We start from the raw sequence: 15,200 nt of genomic DNA, 5'->3' as shown, positions 1-15,200 counted from the left end.
GATCTGAGGACAAGGCAAACAGAGGGCAATGAAGGCCACACAGCTGCTCCCTGAGCCAGGGGTACATGCTGTGAAGGGGAATCATTCAGGACCGGCATGCAATGCTCGACCCCCTTAGACCTGAAATGCTGCTCATAAAAGCCCATTTGCAAGGACACCTTTAACAAGCAGTGTATCTCGCTTCTTCCAGTTCCCCTTCCCACCCCAGGCCCAGTGGTAACGAAAACACCTTTACGTAAACACAGAGGTCATGGTCACACAGCCGTCCTCATGCTAAAGCATTTCTGAATACTAATAGTTTTCATTTAATGCAAGATCTGCATTGTATGGGAGAGCTTAGGGTGACCCAAAATACCCCTCTAAATTGCACAACTTTATAAATAAAAAAATCATTCTGCAGGCGAAATTAGTCCAATGTTCTTCCTCCACATTGGAGACAGGGGAAACACGAAGTTTGAAATTGTATCTGAGCGTGAACCTTAGGGCAGCAATGGTGTGGCCACTGGTTAAATGCCACCCCCTGGGCCACCAGCCCCATCCCAACCCTGTGCTAGAAAACCCCTCATCAGGCACAGAGACCACACTTTCATGGGTCTTCATCATGAGGGAACTCAGGCAAAAGTTTGTGGCTGCCCTTTTTATGCACAAACTACACACCAGGCCCTTACAGGGGCTGTGACCACACCCACTGTAAGCACACAGTGGCAGATGTTTTGTTGCTGCTGATGCCATGTGGACAAAGGGCTCTTAGAGAAGGTCAATTCAAATGTGGTTTTTTTTTTTTTTTTTTTCCCGGTATGCGGGCCTCTCACTGCTGTGGCCTCTCCCGTTGCGAGCACAGGCTCCGGACGCGCAGGGTCAGCGGCCATGGTTCACGGGCCCAGCCACTCCGAGGCATGTGGGATCTTCCCGGACCGGGGCACGAACCCGTGTCCCCTGCATCGGCAGGCGTACTCTCAACCACTGCGCCACCAGGGAAGCCCTAATTCAAGTGTTTTTAAACATTAAAACCTTTTATCAGTAGACTCTCCTGCACATCATCACCTTTTACACGGGACCTCAACATACAACACATAAAAAACGGGGGCAGGAACCCCCCTCTTGCACAGCAGTCCCTGAGGCATCCTAGGGTTTTGCATCATGAGTTTGGTCTTCGCTTTATAAAGTAGAAAGCTGAGGCCCAGAGAAGTTAGATGACTTCCCCCCAAAGCACAGAGCTCTGGCTAGAGACAGTTACTTTCCGTGTCAGTAGCCACTTTCCTCTTCAAGGCCGTCTCACATCAGCATTTTCTGGAGATGGCCCCTGACCGTGAGCATAGACCCTCCCAGGCCAGCCAGCAGCCCTTGACCTCCAATAGGAGCAGCTTGGTGAAAAGGAATTAACCGTGGAGGACACGATAGCAACTTGGGTTTGAGTCCCATTTGTCATGTACTAGCTCCAAGACCTCCAACAAGTAACTTGCCACCCTTAGCCCCGGGTTTCTCATGTGCAAAACAGGAAAAACCCTCAGATTTGTTATGAGGATCTTGTGAGAGAAGTAAGTGAAAGCATTTTGTGAGAAGCTGTAATGAAGAATGTGGTTATGGCTTTTCCAGGCAAAAAAAATCGAGTGTATTTCAATCCTTGCTCTGTGCCTATCTCTCTAGCTCCAACCTTGTCTCCCATCCGCCATCCATCCAGGCAACAGGGAAGGAGAAAAGGATTTTTCTTTACCCTCTGTTTCCTGGACAGCATTCACGAGTTATGGGCTTTTGCTCCCCCAAGAAGAAAACATTATTCTCAGTCTTCAAGGGTGAGGCTTCCTGCATGTAACAGGACTGAATGAGGCCTTTTCTCTCCCTCTCATACCAGAATTTAAGAGGACCCCGGAGCAGCCGGGTTTATTAGGACCCATAAGAACCGTACTATAACCAGGACACCCACAGCCATAAAACTCTACCTTGAAGTTTGCAACAAATCCTGAAATGGTGAACTAGGATGAGCTCTTGTCTCTGTCAGCAGAAAAAAATAAAATAAAATAAAGGGAGAAATGCAAACTCGAGCAGAAAAAGAGGCCCGAGAAGGAAAGCCCAGAAGAATGGGAGAGAGCGACAGTAACAGCAATGCTGTGAATGATGGTGAAAGGAAAAATCCCAACAAGAAAGCTGGTGGTGTGGCCAAACCTCCGCGGAAACTCCTGGGGACATCAGCTGTGTGATAGGCTGGGGCCTGGCTCCCGAGGGGAGCAGAGGAGGGGCAATGAGAGAGGAAGACATGCACACGTATATGCGCACGCACACACAACACATATCTGCACACGGTGTGCTCATGCACACACATGCACACAGATACACAGACGCGCACACACAGGCATACACATGCACATGTATGCGTGCACACACCAAGGCACACAGGTACACACGTGCACAAAGACACACACGCAAACGTGCACACAGGTATATACATACATACATGAATGCACACATGCACACAGATACACACAGTCACACAATGCACACAGGTGCACACACAGATATACACATGCACACAAGGTACACACACGTACACACAGATGTACACATGCACACACAGCCAAACAGAGGGGAGCTGAGCGGAGGGAAGTAAAACCCAGGTAAACAATAAGAGATGTCCTGGGGCCTCTGGGCGGCTACCCTGATGAAAGGGCCATTTGGAGCTAGGTCTGTGGTTGACAGAGTGGAAGTCTCCTCCACTAGCCTTCGGTGGCTTATCCCATTCTCCCCTGATTGCCCTGAGTTGCTTTAAGGCTGCACAAAGCTTTGGTAGAAAAGACAGCACAGATTAGCTGTAGCAATGGATTTAGGGCGGAACCAGGAAGTGGAGCTTGAGGACCAGCACCTTCTCCTCGTGGGACAGGACATAGAGCCTTTCTGTGAACAGCAGGAGGAGAGCACTCCCGCCTCCCCCCAGCACTGGCCCCTCCTCTGTGGTGCCTGCCTCAGCCCCAAATTCCCCTTCACTGCATGGCAAACCCTGTGAGTTGCTGACACAAAACCCGTTCCTCTCTCCTTCCTTGTAAACAGAGCCCCACACTATGTCCATTTTACCTCCGAGGCTCTTTGGCGGCTCTTTATGAGAATTTTGGTCAATGAGAGAAATACCTAAATTTGCTGGGGGGGGTTCTGGGAAAACTTTGGTTTTCCTGCTAACAGAGATAACCAAGGCCAGCGTCATCCCTTCCACTCGGTTCTTTCTTTGAGCATGGTCTTGATGTCTGGAGCCACAGTAGCCATCTTGTGACCATGAGTCACAGAGGGCAAAAGCCAATGCCCTAGAGATAATAAGACAGACATTCAGAAAACCAGTCCAGCACCTCCCACCTCTGGACTTCTGTTACTTGAGAAAAATAAACACTTCTTTGTTTAAGTCACTGTGAGTTGGGGTTTTTTTTTTTGTACTTGGAGCCAAACTCAATCATAACTGGTACATTCAGGTAGAAAGGACGTGACACTTTTTTGTTTTTTTTAACTTCCAACCTTCCTGCTGCCCCCTTGTCACTTGTGAGACCTACTTGCCAAAGTATTAAGTAACCTCAACATTCCTGATGGTGTGAAATGGAGTGTCCTGGGCTGGACTGGGCAGAGAGAAAGAGAGAAGCACCGGGTGGGCTGACTCTGAGCCCTCCAGCTCTCTCCCCCGCCCACCTTGGTGCGAGGAGCCCTTTCCTCCTCCCCTGACCCTGCTTCCCACCCAACCAGGATCTCAGCTTTCTCTGGTCTATACTTCCAGCCTGCCTCTTTGACCCCATCTCAGATCTAGAATGGGTTAAACTTTTTATTGATTTATTTTTCTTTTTGGGAGTGTATAGGGAGGAAGAAGACGGACAATAAATTATACATCTCCCAAGATACAATCTGTAGTTAATTCTTAATTAGGACTGACAGATGCTTCCCCCATAATCCTCTTCCCAACATGTTCTGTTTGCTTTGTTTGGTGCTGGAAGATATATTGTGACACGCTAATGACCTTTCTAAGCTTGTCCTGGAAGTGTTATTGGCATTCTAATGATTTATTGCATGTTCCAGTTGATTACAGGGCCATTTGTCAACATTTTATTTCTCTCTCCATAAACCTGTCTCCTGCGTCACAGACGTTCACCAGCATGAAATTTAAACAAATACAGTATATAGCCCTTATTCCACTTCTGCTTTCTCTTGGAGCCTCTGGAGCAAACCCATTCTGGCCAAGAGAGGGCTTTTTATGACCGGTGCTGCTGTGGCTTTCACGGGACAGGTGTTAGTCTCTGTGTATGAGTCTGGGGATGACTTCCTGTCTATTGATTTGTAATTCCTTGTGTTGGGATTTTTTTTTTTTTTAAGCAGAGTCAGCCAGGCCAGTTTCCCCGTTACTTAGATGGATTTCGTCTCTGGGTTTTCAAGCAGTCATTTTGTGCTTGTTGGCGGGCAAGAAAATGCTTGGCTGGAAAAGGAAGTGCTGGCCAGTCCAAACCAGTCCATCTGGCGGATTTACCTCCTAACTCCTTACAACCACACTCATACCCTACAGGTGACGGGATTGAGCAACCCCAGGGGACATTCGGGGCAAATATGAGTCATGCCATCAGGGCACGAAGGCTTGAGCAGTTCCCAACTAGCTGGGTGACCTTGGGCCCCTCCCATCTCCTCCTGGACCTCAGACTTATTGGCTAGCTTAATTTCATGCTGTTCTTGCCATTATTTATTCCATGAATCTGGTCCTGTAAGTGCCTCACAGAGGTGCTCCGAGGATAAATACGTCCATTATCTACAGAGTGTGGAGAGCTCCTGGGAGAAAGACTTTACATAAGTGCACGGTTATTCTTGTGCTTCTGTTAAGTCAGTCATCAACCTTTTGAGCTGGTCCAGGAGACACGGTAGGATCGTGTGAAAAACACAGAAGACGCTGCTCCCTTTCAGTTGTGATTGGAAAAGGTACGAATATCCACAGGGCCGCCTACACACGTGTGTACACTCACACACACACCCAACAGAGGGCACTTTTTAGAGTTAAACCTTCAGTCTGAACAGTGTTAAGGCTCAGCTTTCCTCAGATTCCTGCATCTCTAGGAGACTTTTATCCTGGTCCATAGCACTGTCTCTCTTAAGTCACGTGGCAAAGCCAGAAAACTATGGCTGTGCTCCTGTGTGTTGTAGATGGCTCCATGTGTGTCCCTTGCAGGCATTCTCTAAATCGCCAAGTTGATAACTGAACTTGGAATTCGTTTGCATGTTTTAGTTCCCTGAGAGCTGCTTTCTCTTGAATTATATTCCTCACCGAATGGCATGAGCATCTGCCCCATGGCCCAGTTAGAAATCGGAGAAGCATCCTTGCCTGCATCCTTTCCCGTATCTTCCTCCAGTCCTGTTGGATTCTGTGTCCTGGGCTCCAACCCCTCCCCACCATCACATCTGTTCTCAGACCCTAGTCATCCCTCTCCTGGACCATGACAATAGGCTTCTCATCAGTCAGGGGCAGTGATTGCAGCAACAGACACCCAATCTTGCTGTGTCACACAGTCACAATGTCTATTGGAAGGATATCTGGTGACACAGCATTGGCGGGAAGGTAGGAAATTAGGACAAGGAAATAGCCAGGAATTAAGAGATCTCTGGCGATCAGGCAATTCAATCTCCAGTCAAGGTCACAGTTCCATTGTTCCATGTAAAAAACTACCCAAAGCTTAGTGGCTGAAAAGACAACATTTATTTTGCTCACGAGTCTGCAACTTGGGCATAGCTTGGAGGGACAGCTTGTCTCTATTTCTACTTGGCGTCAGCTCGGACAGCTTGAAGGCTGGGGCCTGGGATCACCTGGAGGCTCCATCATGTACTTGTCTGCTGGCTGGAGCCTTAGCTGCACTCTTGGCCAGAACACCTCCCCATGCCTCCTCTGGGTGGTCTGGGCTTCCTTGCAACATGGTGGCTGGGCTCCAAGGGCAAGCTTCTTGTGAGAGAACGAGGCAGATGGAAACCATTTCACGTCTGATAACACTGCCTCTGAAGTCTCGCAGCCTTACTTCCACTGCTTCTGTCCTGGAGAAAGAATAAACTTCTCCTCCTGGCTCTGGAAGAGCACGTGGGATCTGAAATATGGCCGTGGCCGTTTTGGGAAAATAAATCTGCCACAGTCTGTGAGAAGTCTGCTGTTTTGCTACCTTCTCAACATGCAAAGTTCCTAGAAGGGAGTGTCGGGTTGGCTGTGCGTGTCACAAGCCTGCTCCGGGCAACTCCCGAGTGGTGGTGAGATGGAAAATCTTGCCCCTTTGGTGACAGAAGAGGGAACTGTCTCCTTGCAAAACTACACAAAGGGACATCAGGGTGCTGGTAGGAAGGTGGTGAGGGGGATGTGAAGGGAAGTACTGAATTCCAGACAGCCAAAAAGTGGCAAACATCTTTTACAGACTGACTGCGGACTTATCTTTCGACCTCCATCTAGGTTTTCATGACCTTGATGGAATTGTGATCTAAACTTGATTGTGGTCATGTGACCCTCATGCCTCAAATCCTCTGATGGGTCCCTGCAATTGCACAATTGGCCCCAAACTCTTTAGCCTGGCGTACTAGACCCTATGGACCTGGCTCTTGACTCTGTTTCCAGGTGTCCTCTGGATGCCGTCCACAGCCACAGTCTTTGGTCCACCAAGTAGCTTTCTGGCTCTTTCTCGTGTTTGCCAGACTCTCAATCTCCTCTGAGTTTCTGTGCCTGCAGACCTGTACATCCTTCCGCATCAATGGCCCTCCTTCATCCTTGGGTCCCAAACTAGCTTTTATTCATGTCTATGGGTCTGTGTCAAGAGACACCACTGAGAAGCCTTCTCTGGAGTTACTCTCTGCGAGCCAGGCTGGGTTGTGGCCCCTTCCCTGTTCCCAGAGGACAGCCCTCCACAGCTCTACTGCAATTTTGGTCCCTTCTGTGTTCCCCTAGGACCGGACACAGTGCTCTCTTGCAGCTCTAACCTTTGCTATTCTGGTTAATTTCCTCTGTTAGAAGGTGGGACCCTTGAGGGCAGGGACTGTGTTATCTCTGAATCCCTCAGGACCTAGGATGCTGCTGGCCACGAAGGGATTCCCTGGTCAATGCCAACTGAATGGTAATGAATGATACTGTCACATGGTCCAGATTCTTTTCCTAGGATGACTGTCTAAGGCTGGGGGTTACGGTGGTGGTACTTGTAGCTGAGTGTTGGAGAGCGGATGAGAACTGGTCCGGCCAGCATGCACTCTGGTAGTGCACGGTAGGGCTGGAGGGGAAATGAGCTTGATCCACGTGACTGGACCACATGAATGCTGATGTTGGGGGGGGGGTTATAGATCGGTCATAATTTGGGCCTGGTGGGGCAAGGAGGTATATATACGCACACAATGTAATCCTTGACCCAAATTCTTCTTTGATTCAACATTATCCCAAGAGAAAGGAACACCTGAAAATCCCCAAGATGGCATTAGGCCTGAGGAGCGTCAGCTTGGGGGGAGACTCAGAGGGGAGAGATTAGCAGGGCTTTCCCTCTCTTTCTGATGACTCATTTCTCAGCCATTGCCGGAGCCCTGGTGGGAAAGCACTGTGTCATCAAGGACGCCCGCAACACTCACTCCACGGCCACCTGGATACCTGCCCCCAGCTCGGTGGGGGTGACAGTAGGCTCTGGGCAAGGGGCAAGCATGAACTCTAGCCCTTGGCTGAAGAGGACAGATGGGGTGAGGGAGAGGGCCGTCCCTGAGACATTCGGAGGCTGAAGAGCTCCCATCCCCAATGCGAGCTGAGGGTAACGTATGGCTTAATTTCCTCTCAAATTAGACACTTGATAAAAAAAAGTTCTTATATCTGTCAAATTGCCAGGGCATTTTATGGGCATGATAAGCTAAGAACCACTGCTTTACAAACCTTGATGGGATGCTTCGGTACCTGGAAAACAATTTTATGGCCGCCCAGCCTACTGACAAATTGCAAGTGCTGATTAAGCCATAAAGTTACAACAACATTAAAATATAATGAGAGGTTATTGCATGCAGGGAGGCTCTTTACCAACAGCCACAGCTGCACTCAGCTGGCGAGTGGGGCTTACGCTTTCTCTGGCAGAAGGAGATGGTCCCTTTAGGGCCAGGTCTGAGCTCCCAGGGGACGCTGGGTGGTGTTTCCTCCAGGACAGAGCGGAGAACAGGGAGAAGCGCCCCTCACTGTGGGCTGGGAGGCATTAGACATTGCTCTGAGTATCGTATTTGGGGGGAGCCCAGGACGTAAGACTCGGCAGAGAAGGAGGGCGCTGTGTCTGTCCCACACGCCGGGACATGTACGCGACCCTCTTTCCGGAAGCGTGAATCCCCTCCTTGACTCTTTGTTCTTGATGCTGACGGCGATTCTGTGCCCCATATGTGGAATTCCCTGCTCCATGGTTGGGGCAAATCAAACGGTCCATGGGCAGCATTCACCAAAGGCAGGTGTCGTGAGATGCCCAAGGGAAAAAGGACCTAGCTTCTACCTCTACAGAGCTGCCGTCTAGCAGGGAGGTGGGACAGACGCAGGAGAAGATAAACATACAGAGCAGAACGGACTGAGAGCTGGCCAGGTCACACAGGAAGCGCTTCTGCAGGGGAAGAGAAGTTGGTGCTCTCTCACCGCTTCTTTTTCCCTCTCTACGCCTGGGTCAAGCTGAGATTTTCTTGAGCTCCCTCTGTCATCCAAGGAAGCAACAATTCTCATCTGGATCACTGGCCTCCCTGAAAGAGAATGTCAATCGAAGCCCAGACCTCCCGAGTTCCGGAGTGGCTTTGCTGGCCTCTCTCAGTCCTGGAAGCCTTGCATGGCCCAGAAGGCCTGAATTTCCTTCTCCAGCCTTGCCTCCCAGGTGGAGGTCATCTGTTTGGTTCTTTTTTTTTTTTTTTTTTTTTGTGGTTTTTGTGGTATGCGGGCCTCTCACTGTTGTGGCCTCTCCCTTTGCGGGGCACAGGCTCCGGATGCGCAGGCTCAGCGGCCATGGCTCACGGGCCCAGCCGCTCCGCGGCACGTGGGATCTTCCCGGACCGGGGCACGAACCCGTATCCCCTGCATCGTCAGGCGGACTCTCAACCACTGCGCCACCAGGGAAGCCCTGGTTCTTTTCATCATAGTGCGTAGGCGCTGGTCCTCAGCACAGAGGCTGGCAACTTCTCAGAAAGGGTAGGTAGATTCTTCCTTGAGGGTCTCCTGTACCAAGCACAGACCCAGGCTTTACGTGCCCTGCCGTTCATCCGGGGAAGACACAGATGCGGATGTGCAGCCCGTGGCATCGGGGCTGGGAGGTGGAATTAATCACTTTTAGGGAACTCGTGTAATAAGTCAGTAGATCGACATCAGGCGTCAGAGAGGGGGGTCTGGAGTCAGGGGGATGGAGAATGAATCCTGTCTCAGGACTTACAGCTGAGCGGCCCGGGGCAGGTTATGTAGCATCTTTGTGCTTTAGTTTCTCTTTTTTCTCGATCTATCAATATAGGTATCATATTATATTTATATTAGATTTATTGCAGGCAGATCTCAGAGACATTTCGGGTTCAGTTCTAGACGACGGCAATAAAGCTAATATAGCGATAAAGCAAGTCACATGAATTCTTTTTAGTTTCCCAGTGCAATGCAAGTTCCATTTCCCCTCTACCATAGTCTCTCAAGTGTGCAATAGCATTATGTCTTAAAAAAACAACGCACATACCTTAATTTAAAAATACTTTACTGCTAAAAACTGCTACCCATCCCCTGAGCCTCCAGTGAGTTGTAGTGGTAACATCAATGTTCACTGATCACAGACCGTCATGACACATATAATAATAATGTAAAAGTTTGAAACATTTGGAGAATTCTCCAAATGTGACACAGAGACACAAAGTGAGCAAATGCTGGTTGAAAAATTGTACCAACATGGGCTTCCCTGGTGGCGCAGTGGTTGAGAGTCCGCCTGCCGGTGCGGGAGGCACGGGTTTGTGCCCTGGTCCGGGAGGATCCCACGTGCGGCGGAGCGGCTGGGCCCGTGAGCCATGGCCGCTGAGCCTGCGCGTCCGCAGCCTGTGCTCCGCAGTGGGAGAGGCCACAGCAGTGAGAGGCCCGCGTACCGCAAAAAAAAAAAAAAAAAAAAAAATTGTACCAACAGGCTTGCTCGATGCAGGGTTGCCACAAATCCGCAATTTGTAAAAAAACAGAATATCTACAAAGCACAAAAACTCAGGTCTGCCTGTATTTGTATATTTATTATTTTGTATTTATATTCATTTAAATTATCTACCCATTGAGTTGTCAGGAGGGTTAACTGAGCGAATAGATGCGGAGTCCTGAGAACCGGGCCTGGCCCAGAGTAACCCCCAGCGAACGCCATTATTACCATTTATTGAGCACCTGCCATTCATTCCTTACTTCACGTCAATCATCTCCTTAATATTCACAATATTCCTAACATGTGTCATATGATATCGCTTATATGTGGAACCTAAAAAAATGATACAAATGAACTTATGTATAAAACAGAAATAGACCCACAGACATAGAAAAACTTATGGTTACCAAAGGGGAAGCGGGGGAGGGATAATTTAGGAGTTTGGGATGGACATATACACACTACTCTATATAAAATAGATCACCAACAAAGACCTACTGTACAGCGCAGGGAACTCTACTCAATATCTTGTAATAACCTAAAAGGAAAAGGAATCTGGCAAAGAATATATATATGTATATATGCATAACTGAATCACTTTGCCGTACCCCTGAAACTAACATGACATTGTAAATCAACTATACTTCAAAACAAATGAACAAACAAAAATCAGTGATGAAATTTTAAAGAGGCAGTGTTAGTTTAAGGATCCAAAAATTTCTTGTTTTTCAGATAAAAAGGAGGACTTGGTTTTAAAAAATTTAGCCATCAATGTGTGACGTATTATAACACGCTTGTTTAATTTATAAATGGAATGGTTAATCATCTTAAAAAATATTCATAATATTCCTAATAAACATCAAAATATCATCAACTCTAGTTTATAAAACGCAGAAACTGAGTGAGACTCAGGGAGGAAAATGGACTTGATGGACGGCAGCGTTTGAATTCAGAACTGGGTGGCTCTGATTTCAAAGTCCTTGCTTGAGAGGTGAAAGAAGCCCTGGGCCAGACACCTGGGAGATGGGGAGAAACCGCACGGACATCCCGCTCAGCTTGGCACCGTCCGTGTGACTAAAACCAGGGCTCTGTTGACTTTTGGTTCTAGAAGTTCAGCCTGGAAGATGGTCTGACCAAAGCCATCAGGTGTGCAGGTCACGAGAGACGGTCCACCTGCCCCAGCGTAGCAACATTTTACAACGAGCAATGGAAACATATCAGGAGATGACAGGCCGTCCATCTTTTGGATTGTATTTGTAGTAGGAGATGGGCAGGTTTGAGGGACAATGACAAGCTTGGAGGACAATGTCATCTGTGGACTGCTCTTTTAGGGTACAGTGCAGTAAGTATGCAACACATAGAACAATAGTACTCAGAGACTCCTTATTCATTCATTCCCACTCATTCATAATTTATTCCTCTAAATTTGATGGTTCATAACTACCTAGGAAATGGCTTCACTATACTAGGCACTGGGGCTCGGTAGTTGGATGAGAAAGGGCGTAGGCACTCCAGGCTGTTCAGATAACGGACAATCATGATGTCCACACCTGCGGGGGTGCAGAGGGCAAAGTGGAGAGATTCCCGCACAGAGGATCGGTGCTGACCAGCACTCACCAGCCCGAGAGGCTTGTCTGCTCACCCGCCGGGAGTGGGGGGGTCTGCGAGCTGAGGCTCGGGCTTTGGAGGTCAGACCCCAAGGAGAGGACTGGGGTTGGCTGCGTGAACATAGCCTGAAGGGAGCTAGTGCGCCACAGCTAGCCGGGAGGGAGTCCGGGAAAAAGTCCGGAACTGCCTAAGAGGCAAGAGACCACTGTTTCAGGGTGCGCGAGAAAAGGGGAATCAGAGCACCACCTAAGTGAGCTCCAGAGACGGGTGTGAGCCGTGGTTATCAGCGCAGACACCACAGATGGGCATGAGACGCTAAGGCTGCTGCTGCAGCCACCAAGAAGCCTGTGTGTGAGCACAGGTCACTCTCCACATCCCCCCTCCCGGGAGCCGGGAGCCACATCCCCCCAGCCCGCCATTGCCAGGGTCCCGTGATCCAGGGACAACTTCCCCTGGAGAACACACAGCATCCCTCACGCTGGTGCAATGTTGTGCTGGCCTCTGCACCGCAGCTCGCCCTGCATTCAGTACCCCTCCCTTCCCCCGGTGTGAGTGAGCCAGAGCCCCCTAATCAGCCGCTCCTTTAACCTTCTCCTGTCGGGGTGAAGAACAGACGCCCTCAGGCGACCTACATGCAGAGGCGGGGCCAAATCCAAAGCTGAGCCCCAGGAGCTGTTATAACAAAAAAGAGAAAGGGAAATCTCTCCCAGCAGCCTCAGGGGCAGTGGATTAAATCTCCACAATCAACTTGATGTACCTGCATCTCTGGAATACCTGAATAGACAACGAATCGTCCCAAAATTGAGGCAGTGGACTTTGGGAGCAACTGTAGACTTGGGGTTTGCTTTCTGCATCTAATTTGTCTCTGGTTTTATGTTTATATTAGTTTTGTATTTAGAGTTTGTTATCATTGGTAGATTTGTTTATTGATTTGGTTGCTCTCTTCCTTTTTAAAATATATATAGAGATAGATATAATTTTCCTTTTTCTCTTTTTGTGACTGTGTATGTGTATGCTTCTTTGTGTGATTTTGTCTGTATAACATTGCTTCTACCATTTGTCCTAGGACCCTGTCTGTCCTTTTTTTAGTGTAGTTTTTAGTTCTTGCTATCATTGGTGGATTTGTTTTTTGGTTTGGCTGCTCTTTTCTTCCTTCCTTCCTTCCTTCCTTCCTTCCTTACTCCCTCCCTCCCTCCCTCCCTCCCTTCCTTCCTTCCTTCCTTCCTTCCTTCCTTCCTTCCTTCCTTTTCTTTTCTTTCTTTCTTTCTTTTTTATTTTGCAGTATGTGGGCTTCTCACTGCTGTGGCCTCTCCCTTTGTGGAGCACAGGCTCTGGACGCTCAGGCTCAGCAGCCATGGCTCACGGGCCCAGCCGCTCCGCGGCACGTGGGATCTTCCCGGACCGGGGCACGAACCCGTGTCCCCTGCATCGGCAAGCGGACTCTCAACCACTGTGCCACCAGGGAAGCCCTCTTTCTTTTTTATTTTATTAATTAAAAATATTTTTTATTTAAAAAATATTTTTAAATTTTAATAAACATTTAATTTTTGATTTCTTTCTCTCTCTTTCTTTTTTTCTTTCTGTCTTTCTGTCTTTCTTGCTTTCTTTTCTCCCTTTTCTTCTGAGCCATGTGGCTGACAGGGTCTTGGTGCTCAGGCCAGGTGTCAGGCCTGTGTCTCTGAGGTGGGAGAGCTGAGTTCAGGATATTGGTTCACCAGAGACCTCCCTGCTCCATGTAATATCAAACAGTGAAAGCTCTCCCAGGGATCTTCATCTCAACACTAAGACCCAGCTCCACTCAACGACAAGCAAGCTACAGGGCTGGACACCCTACGCCAGACAACTAGCAAGACAGGAACACAACCCCACCAATTAGCAGAGAGGCTGCCTAAAATCATAATAAGGTCACAGACACCCAAAACACATCACTGGATGCGGTCCTGCCCACCAGAAAGACAACATCCAGCCTCATCCACCAGAACACAGGCACCAGTCCGCTCCACCGGGAAGCCTACACAACCCACTGAACCAACCTTAGCCACTGGGGTCAGACACCAAAAACAACGGGAACTATGAACCTGCAGCCTGAGTAAAGGAGATCCCAAACAGTAAGTTAAGCAAAATGAGAAGACAGAGAAACGCACAGCAGATGAACGAGCAAGGCAAAAACCCACCAGACCAAACAAATGAAGAGGAAATAGGCAGTCTACCTGAAAAAAGAATTCAGAGTAATGATAGGAAACATAGTCCAAAATCTTGGAAATAGAATGGAGAAAATATAAGAAACGTTTAACAAAGACCTAGAAGAACTAAAGAGCAAACAAACAATGATGAACAACACAATAAGTGAAATTAAAAATTCTCTAGAAGGAATCAGTAGCAGAATAACTGAGACGTAAGAACGGATACGTGACCTGGAAGATAAAATAGTGGAAATAACTACCGCAGAGAAGAATAAAGAAAAAAGAATGAAAAGAATTGAGGACAGTCTCAGAGACCTCTGGAACAATATTAAATGCACCAACATTCAAATTATAGGGGTCCCAGAAGAAGAAGAGAAAAAGAAAGGGACTGAGAAAATATTTGAAGAGATTATAGTTGAAAACTTCCTTAATATGGGAAAAGAAATAGTCAGTCAAGTCCAGGATCACAGCAAGATCCTTTTTGACCCATCTCCTAGAGAAATGTAAATCAAAACAAAAATAAACAAATGGGACCTAATGAAACTTACAAGTTTTGCACAGCAAAGGAAACCCTATACAAGACAAAACGACAGCCCTCAGAATGAGAGAAAATATTTGCAAATGAAGCAACTGACAAACGATTAATCTCCAAAATATACAAGCGGCTCATGCAGCTCAGTATCAGAAAAACAACCCAATCAAAAAATGGCCAGAAGATCTAAATAGACATTTCTCCAAAGAAGATACACAGACTGCCAACAAACACATGAAAGGATGCTCAACATCACTAATTATTAGAGAAATGCAAATCAAAACATCATCTTACATCGGTTAGAATGAACATCATCAGAAAATCTACAAATAACCAATGCTGGAGAGGGTGTGGAGAAAAGGGAACCCTCTTGCACTGTTGGTGGGAATGTAAATTGATACAGCCACTATGTAGAACAGTATGGAGGTTCCTTAAAAAACTACAAATAGAACTACCATATGACCCAGCAATCCCACTACTGGGCATATATCCTGAAAAAACCATAATTCAAAAAAAGTCATGTACCACAATGTTCATTGCAACTCTATTTACAACAACCAGGACATGGAAGCAACCTAAGCGTCAATTGACAGATGAATGGATAAAGATGTGGCACATATATACAATGGAATATTACTTAGCCATAAAAAGAAATGAAACTGAGTTATTTGTAGTGAGGTGGATGGACCTAGAGTCTGAAATACAGAGTTAAGTAAGTCAGAAAGAGAAAAACAAATACCATATGCTAACACATATATACGGAAT

The sequence above is a fragment of the Kogia breviceps genome, chromosome 20 (assembly GCF_026419965.1).
Source record: "Kogia breviceps isolate mKogBre1 chromosome 20, mKogBre1 haplotype 1, whole genome shotgun sequence".
Lineage (NCBI taxonomy): Eukaryota > Metazoa > Chordata > Mammalia > Artiodactyla > Physeteridae > Kogia > Kogia breviceps.
Note: the sequence above shows the minus strand (reverse complement) of the source record.